The sequence below is a fragment of the Gobius niger genome (assembly GCF_951799975.1).
Source record: "Gobius niger genome assembly, chromosome: 1".
Taxonomy (NCBI): domain Eukaryota; kingdom Metazoa; phylum Chordata; class Actinopteri; order Gobiiformes; family Gobiidae; genus Gobius; species Gobius niger.
Window position 1 is genome coordinate 24,094,428 of NC_136852.1, and position 9,970 is coordinate 24,104,397.

The window sequence follows — 9,970 nt, forward strand, 5'->3', positions numbered from 1 at the left end:
ATTGCCTCTTATCAGAGTACAGTAGCTCCAGCGCATAAAGTGCCCTCTACAAGTGAGTCAAAGCCAAAACTTGAGCCTAATCCAAAGCTGTATCTAAAAGAGAAAACTAAACATGAGCTTAAAATGACAGCCGGGGTCCAAGTCAGCACTATTTCAAGCAAAATAAGAGGTCTCATCTTTCAAAACAAGAAGGTCAGGTGTTCAGTCCTCAACACAGAGCCAAAAAAACAACCCTAATGCCAAGGTGAACATTTCGCTGTGGCGTTCTTGGGGAAAAATAGACGATGTTTTAACTCTGCATGGTAAAGGTAGAATGTTAGATGTTATTTGTGTTCAAACATAGAGACATATGGAGAAGGATGAAAACTCAGAGAGAGGACGCTTCACAGGGAGCTTTGTACTACTCTGTTCCCCTGTAGAGAAGACGGAGAATAAAGGCAAGAGCACGGGGTAGGGAAGAAGAAAAAGTCAGACTACAAACAGACTAGAGAGGAGCTTTTGTGTTTACAGTCGAGACATGAAGACATAAACAAGGTCATGATCATGTAGAGTAGAAGGGCACCGGAACGAGGCAACGCACCAACCAAACATTCAGACAGATTCAGTCGAATAAATGCTAAATGTGAATGAAAATAGAAGGATTGTCAAAGGGATCGAGGTCTTTGCGCCAAAAGCAATCACAGGAATCTGAACAGACGCAGATATAGGCCTCGAGATGTAAGATTTCTGAGAATTTCATGGCACCCGGGAAGCTTTTATAAACTCCACATCGAGAAATAAAATGGTACTGCGCGGTGTCAGAAACAAAAAGACAGTAATGTTAAAGGAACAGGCCAACATTTTTACATACTGAGATATGTTTATGATAGCTTAGACGAGTTGATGAGAAGATGTTGTTAGCATTTGACCTCTGCCTGCATATTCCTATAGCTCCAAATGGGGTGAAGTTAGAGACGACCACGCTCCTCCATGGGCACGCACAAAGACCAGACAGGTACGCATCAACTTGTCTAAGCTCAGGTAAAAACATATCACAGTATGTAAAAACGGTGGCCTGCTCCGAAACGATTTCCAATATTTGGGAAAGATAGCAAAGTGAATGATGCTATGTTGCCTGAGTTCGAATGCAGAAATGGGTAACGCTTTAGAATACGGCCCGGTAATTAACAGGTAATTACGGTGGTACATCCCTGGTACTTACAGAGGTAATTAACAGGTAATTACGGTGGTACATCCCTGGTACTTACAGAGGTAATTAACAGGTAATAACGGTGGTAAATCCCTGGTACTTACAGAGGTAATTAACAGGTAATTACGGTGGTAAATCCCTGGTACTTACAGAGGTAATTAACAGGTAATTACGGTGGTAAATCCCTGGTACTTACAGAGGTAATTAACAGGTAATTACGGTGGTACATCCCTGGTACTTACAGAGGTAATTAACAGGTAATTACGGTGGTACATCCCTGGTACTTACAGAGGTAATTAACACGTAATTACGGTGGTAAATCCCTGGTACTTACAGAGGTAATTAACAGGTAATTACGGTGGTACATCCCTGGTACTTACAGAGGTAATTACTATGTAGTTGCAGTGGTACATTCCTGGTAATTACAGAGGTGTGTTTAGGTAACTTAAGTGGTAGTAACTAGGTACTTTTAGTGGTAAGACCTAGACCATCAGTGATATATAGTAAGAATGGGCTTATGTGGGTTATGATAGCTGGTACTGATATGATGGTTGCTTATGATTATGATGACTTTGTGAATAAACAAAAAGTAATACATTTAATAACACATGAGTCTCTTTATTTTGATGAAAACACAGAGAAAGCAAGAAAAACATGTATACATTTATTACAAATGACTGTAGATAACCAGTAATTAATACAGCAACCCCACAGACTTACCAGTTACAACACTTGTAATTACCAGGTAATTAACACAACTCACGGGCCGTATTCTAAAGCGAGACAAAGCTGGTAACTACCAATGACTTACCAGTTACAACACTTGTAATTACCAGGTAATTAACACCACTCACGGGCCGTATTCTAAAGCGAGACAAAGCTGGTAACTACCAAGGACTTACCAGTGACAACACTTGTAACTACCAGGTAATTAACACAACTCACGGGCCGTATTCTAAAGCGAGACAAAGCTGGTAACTACCAAGGACTTACCAGTTACAACACTTGTAATTACCAGGTAATTAACACAACTCACGGGCCGTATTCTAAAGCGAGACAAAGCTGGTAACTACCAAGGACTTACCAGTGACAACACTTGTAATTACCAGGTAATTAACACAACTCACGGGCTGTATTCTAAAGCGAGACAAAGCTGGTAACTACCTAGACTTACCAGTTACAACACTTGTAATTACCAGGTAATTAACACAACTCACGGGCCGTATTCTAAAGCGAGACAAAGCTAGTATCTATAAGGACTTACCAGTTACTACACTTGTAATTACCAGGTAATTAACACAACTCACGGGCCGTATTCTAAAGCGAGACAAAGCTGGTAACTACCAAGGACTTACCAGTGACAACACTTGTAATTACCAGGTAATTAACACAACTCACGGGCTGTATTCTAAAGCGAGACAAAGCTGGTAACTACCTAGACTTACCAGTTACAACACTTGTAATTACCAGGTAATTAACACAACTCACGGGCCGTATTCTAAAGCGAGACAAAGCTGGTAACTACCAAGGACTTACCAGTTACAACACTTGTAATTACCAGGTAATTAACACAACTCACGGGCCGTATTCTAAAGCGAGACAAAGCTGGTAACTACCAGGGACTTACCAGTTAGAACACTTGTAATTACCAGGTAATTAACACAACTCACGGGCCGTATTCTAAAGCGAGACAAAGCTGGTAACTACCAAGGACTTACCAGTTACAACACTTGTAATTACCAGGTAATTAACACAACTCACGGGCCGTATTCTAAAGTGAGACAAAGCTGGTAACTACCAAGGACTTACCACTTACAACACTTGTAATTACCAGGTAATTAACACAACTCACGGGCCGTATTCTAAAGCGAGACAAAGCTGGTAACTACCAAGGACTTACCAGTTAGAACACTTGTAATTACCAGGTAATTAACACAACTCACGGGCCATATTCTAAAGCGAGACAAAGCTGGTAACTACCAAGGACTTACCAGTTACAACACTTGTAATTACCAGGTAATTAACACAACTCACGGGCCGTATTCTAAAGCGAGACAAAGCTGGTATGTCCCAAGACTTACCAGTTACAACAGTTGTAATTACCAGGTAATTAGCAGGTAAGTTTGTAAGCTGTTAAGTTGCATTACTTACCAGTTACATCACTTGTAATTACCAGGGACATTTCAGGATTTTTGACATGGGGCCTCATCTCCTAGTTATCCAGAGTGTTGTTGATTTCTGGAGATATATTTACTTTTTAATTCAAGCAGTCCTTATATTTTAAGAGTTTAGTGGTGCTAGGCTAGTGCTGGGCTAAAATCAACAGCACTCTGGATAATTAGGAAATTATGCCCTATGTCAAAAATCCTGAAAAATCCCTTAAACAGAACTCAGGGGCCATATTCTATATCGAGACAAAGCTGAAAAGTTCCAAGATTTACCAGTTACAACACTTGTAATTACCAGGTAATTAACAGACCTCACGGGCCACCTCACGCGAGACAAAGATGGCAAGTCCGAAGACTTACCAGTTGCAACACCTGTATTTAGCCAGAAATAACGGGCAATTAACAGTAAGGTTAAGTTTTCAACAGGAGTCTCTGAACAACGTGTTCTCAAGATCCTGCCTGCGGGTCCATAAGCCTGGTTTCCATCAACAAAAAACAGCAATTCTTCTTCTGGTTCTGAGGCTTCTTATTTTCTTTGGTAGCCAAGGAGAGGAGCCTGCGATTCCACCGAATGGACTGTGGACTTAACAACTTCATTCAGTCGTCAGTTGTCCTCACACTGGCGGGGTAGATACAGGTGAAGGTTACCTCTGCAATACATAATGTTTATAAAGTAATTGCGTGTTGAACATTATTCTGTTCTAACAGCAGGTGGATAGCATTATCACTTACATTTGTTTTGACCCATCGGTGTGCCTCTTCTTGGAAGCAGGACCTAAAAAATGTAAGTGGAAGATGTAATTTTAGTTGCAAAGGTTTCTATATTTTAAACTTGTAATGAAGTTCACATAAATACATAGACTATTTTTATTTATGGCCGAGATTATCACATTTATTTCTGTTTAGTGGATTTTGTGTGTGTGTGTGTGTGTGTGTGTGTGTGTGTGTTGGGGGGTCTTGCAATTGTAATCGCAATTGATCACATTTAATCCTGCTTCATTACGTAAATGTATCTTCTGTGAACTATAAGGAGAGTGTTCCTAACGTGTGCACACCTGAACTATGGCAATGCAAAGCTCCAGGTTAGGAACCACTGCTTTAGGCAACAGTTTGTGCTTCCTACTATACATTTAGTCCATCTGTGTCACACACTCACAAATTATTAGGATCCAATTTGTATACACGTGTGCCTTAGTCCATGTAAATGCGACCACATGAAAGAAAATAACCCCCAAATAAGTTTGTCTAGGGCCAGCTAAATGCTTCAGTGAAATTAAAATAACAAACAGCTTTAGCAAGTGCATTACATTTACTCACTTTTAAAGTGAAGAGCTGAGAATCTTTCAGGGAATGCTTCTCATCCTCACATGGAAAATGGTCCAAATCTACACTGCGCTTCTAATGTCAGTGCACGGGCGGCCTCAGGTCTACTGTAACAAAACTTTTAACAACATGCACATGTGTAAATACTTTAGTCATAGATGAGAGGTAAACAAATTAAACCTTACTCAAATCTACTTACATTCTGACTGAGTCTTTGTCAAAGTGTGTGCTTCATTTCCCTGCATTCTTCTTTTCCGCATAATGCACGACATACTGGTGGATACTGGAAAGCCTTCATGTCTTCATCCTCACAGGCCTTTAGATCACAGTACCTTCTCTGGTATTTGTAAAATGGACAAACAGGATACTGAGGTGAGGACACTTAACCTTCCCACAACTATTGCAAAAGTCACTTTACCTTCTTCTTTGTGCATATCACTGAATTCCAATGTAGTAAGATGTTGTTGCTAGAGATGATTCTCTAGTTGTGCAGACCCTGTAGACAATGTGGGGGAAGTGTCTTGCCCAAGGGCACAACAGCAGCATGTACCTGTGGGAGCTGGGGTCATCTAGGTAAAAAGGAGAGAGTAAAGAATTAGCCCCATTCCCATTTGTGACAGTTTTATGTCAAACACCAAAAGAAACTGTCCTTTTTCTTAAATTAATTCCAATAGAATTCTCAGATTAAATTAAACAGATAAATGTAATGCACAGGGATGGCCTGGTCAACCAGCTGCTCTTGCTTTCTGCTCAAAGACAAGAGTATCTGGGACTTTTCTCACAGCCAATCATTCAACACATTTTATAAATCGATCCAATCAGAGACGCCAGTTTGTAAATGAAGACTCTCAAATCACATCGCATTCAGAACAAACTTTATCACTTCTGTTACCTGCAATTAAAATAATTAAGCGTTTTTCCTGATTTGACACAAGATGAGTGCAATATTTGACAATTAAGTGTAGTGGGATGGGTCGGCAATGGCATGTTCTCCAGATTACATGTTTCTCCCATCCTGCGAACAATCTACACATTTGTGTGTGAATTGGAGAAGCGCGTTAGCTAGCTGGCTCAAGATCCAGTGCAAGCAGGAAAAAGAGGCAAAAGAAACCCCAAAACACAACAAACAGATCTCAGAATCGATTTGATTCTACATTATCTTAAAAAGGGACCATTGTACTCGTTTATATTCCATCCTTTAAGGCCCCGTTTATTTTGGATCAGCACTTTTACTCAAAGATCATTTTAGAATCATTTCTTGCTTAAGCCCTAATAAGTATCACGGAGTTAAATTCTCAAAACTCTGCCTGTTTGCGCCTCTGCACAGACGGAGGGGGGCGGGCGGAGCGTCTCGGTGCTGGTGTTACGTTAAGGGGCAGACAGCGTTTAGGATTTATGGAGACAATGCTGAAAACAGCGATATTAACGTTACTTGCACTTTACAGAGGCTAATTGCGTGCATATTTAATTAGGTCCTCGCGGTCATTTGTAAGGATTTTTCTTGTAAGACTCGGGCGGATGTGCGTCACGGTCGCCGTTTAAAAAAAATGAGCGGGAAAGGTCAGACGCTACGCTTTATCGACTAACAGTACAGTCTGAAGCATAAATAATTCTCCTGGGTCAAACTACCTGCAAACTAAAGTCAGAAATATCATTTCGTTGGATATTAATGAAGTATATTACCTTATTTCGGTGGCTTAGGTGGTCTACGTTGCTTCACTTCAGCTCCCACAGCAGCGCACTGCGGCTGCGCAGAACCAAAACGTAACTCCATCGAGGTACGCAAGCGTCATGACGTCATGACGCTCGCGTCCACAGACTCCACCATAGACTCCACACTGCGCTGAAGAGCATAGATCTGCAGCCTGAATAAGGTAGTATGCTTTATTAATATCCAACGATATGACATGTCTGACTTCCGTTTGCAGGTAGTTTGACCCAGGAGAATTATTTATGCTTCAGACTGTACTGTTAGTCGATAAAGCGTAGCGTCTGACCTTTCCCGCTCATTTTTTTTAAACGGCGACCGTGACGCACATCCGCCCGAGTCTTACAAGAAAAATCCTTACAAATGACCGCGAGGACCTAATTAAATATGCACGCAATTAGCCTCTGTAAAGTGCAAGTAACGTTAATATCGCTGTTTTCAGCATTGTCTCCATAAATCCTAAACGCTGTCTGCCCCTTAACGTAACACCAGCACCGAGACGCTCCGCCCGCCCCCCTCCGTCTGTGCAGAGGCGCAAACAGGCAAAGTTTTGAGAATTTAACTCCGTGATACTTATTAGGGCTTAAGCAAGAAATGATTCTAAAATGATCTTTGAGTAAAAGTGCTGATCCAAAATAAACGGGGCCTTAAAGGATGGAATATAAACGAGTACAATGGTCCCTTTTTAAGATAATGTAGAATCAAATCGATTCTGAGATCTGTTTGTTGTGTTTTGGGGTTTCTTTTGCCTCTTTTTCCTGCTTGCACTGGATCTTGAGCCAGCTAGCTAACGCGCTTCTCCAATTCACACACAAATGTGTAGATTGTTCGCAGGATGGGAGAAACATGTAATCTGGAGAACATGCCATTGCCGACCCATCCCACTACACTTAATTGTCAAATATTGCACTCATCTTGTGTCAAATCAGGAAAAACGCTTAATTATTTTAATTGCAGGTAACAGAAGTGATAAAGTTTGTTCTGAATGCGATGTGATTTGAGAGTCTTCATTTACAAACTGGCGTCTCTGATTGGATCGATTTATAAAATGTGTTGAATGATTGGCTGTGAGAAAAGTCCCAGATACTCTTGTCTTTGAGCAGAAAGCAAGAGCAGCTGGTTGACCAGGCCATCCCTGTGCATTACATTTATCTGTTTAATTTAATCTGAGAATTCTATTGGAATTAATTTAAGAAAAAGGACAGTTTCTTTTGGTGTTTGACATAAAACTGTCACAAATGGGAATGGGGCTAATTCTTTACTCTCTCCTTTTTACCTAGATGACCCCAGCTCCCACAGGTACATGCTGCTGTTGTGCCCTTGGGCAAGACACTTCCCCCACATTGTCTACAGGGTCTGCACAACTAGAGAATCATCTCTAGCAACAACATCTTACTACATTGGAATTCAGTGATATGCACAAAGAAGAAGGTAAAGTGACTTTTGCAATAGTTGTGGGAAGGTTAAGTGTCCTCACCTCAGTATCCTGTTTGTCCATTTTACAAATACCAGAGAAGGTACTGTGATCTAAAGGCCTGTGAAGATGAAGACATGAAGGCTTTCCAGTATCCACCAGTATGTCGTGCATTATGCGGAAAAGAAGAATGCAGGGAAATGAAGCACACACTTTGACAAAGACTCAGTCAGAATGTAAGTAGATTTGAGTAAGGTTTAATTTGTTTACCTCTCATCTATGACTAAAGTATTTACACATGTGCATGTTGTTAAAAGTTTTGTTACAGTAGACCTGAGGCCGCCCGTGCACTGACATTAGAAGCGCAGTGTAGATTTGGACCATTTTCCATGTGAGGATGAGAAGCATTCCCTGAAAGATTCTCAGCTCTTCACTTTAAAAGTGAGTAAATGTAATGCACTTGCTAAAGCTGTTTGTTATTTTAATTTCACTGAAGCATTTAGCTGGCCCTAGACAAACTTATTTGGGGGTTATTTTCTTTCATGTGGTCGCATTTACATGGACTAAGGCACACGTGTATACAAATTGGATCCTAATAATTTGTGAGTGTGTGACACAGATGGACTAAATGTATAGTAGGAAGCACAAACTGTTGCCTAAAGCAGTGGTTCCTAACCTGGAGCTTTGCATTGCCATAGTTCAGGTGTGCACACGTTAGGAATACTCTCCTTATAGTTCACAGAAGATACATTTACGTAATGAAGCAGGATTAAATGTGATCAATTGCGATTACAATTGCAAGACCCCCCAACACACACACACACACACACACAAAATCCACTAAACAGAAATAAATGTGATAATCTCGGCCATAAATAAAAATAGTCTATGTATTTATGTGAACTTCATTACAAGTTTAAAATATAGAAACCTTTGCAACTAAAATTACATCTTCCACTTACATTTTTTAGGTCCTGCTTCCAAGAAGAGGCACACCGATGGGTCAAAACAAATGTAAGTGATAATGCTATCCACCTGCTGTTAGAACAGAATAATGTTCAACACGCAATTACTTTATAAACATTATGTATTGCAGAGGTAACCTTCACCTGTATCTACCCCGCCAGTGTGAGGACAACTGACGACTGAATGAAGTTGTTAAGTCCACAGTCCATTCGGTGGAATCGCAGGCTCCTCTCCTTGGCTACCAAAGAAAATAAGAAGCCTCAGAACCAGAAGAAGAATTGCTGTTTTTTGTTGATGGAAACCAGGCTTATGGACCCGCAGGCAGGATCTTGAGAACACGTTGTTCAGAGACTCCTGTTGAAAACTTAACCTTACTGTTAATTGCCCGTTATTTCTGGCTAAATACAGGTGTTGCAACTGGTAAGTCTTCGGACTTGCCATCTTTGTCTCGCGTGAGGTGGCCCGTGAGGTCTGTTAATTACCTGGTAATTACAAGTGTTGTAACTGGTAAATCTTGGAACTTTTCAGCTTTGTCTCGATATAGAATATGGCCCCTGAGTTCTGTTTAAGGGATTTTTCAGGATTTTTGACATAGGGCATAATTTCCTAATTATCCAGAGTGCTGTTGATTTTAGCCCAGCACTAGCCTAGCACCACTAAACTCTTAAAATATAAGGACTGCTTGAATTAAAAAGTAAATATATCTCCAGAAATCAACAACACTCTGGATAACTAGGAGATGAGGCCCCATGTCAAAAATCCTGAAATGTCCCTGGTAATTACAAGTGATGTAACTGGTAAGTAATGCAACTTAACAGCTTACAAACTTACCTGCTAATTACCTGGTAATTACAAGTGTTGTAACTGGTAAGTCCTTGGTAGTTACCAGCTTTGTCTCGCTTTAGAATACGGCCCGTGAGTTGTGTTAATTACCTGGTAATTACAAGTGTTGTAACTGGTAAGTCTAGGTAGTTACCAGCTTTGTCTCGCTTTAGAATACGGCCCGTGAGTTGTGTTAATTACCTGGTAGTTACAAGTGTTGTCACTGGTAAGTCCTTGGTAGTTCCCAGCTTTGTCTCTCTTTAGAATACGGCCCGTGAGTTGTGTTAATTACCTGGTAATTACAAGTGTTGTAACTGGTAAGTCCTTGGTAGTTACCAGCTTTGTCTCACTTTAGAATACGGCCCGTGAGTTGTGTTAAT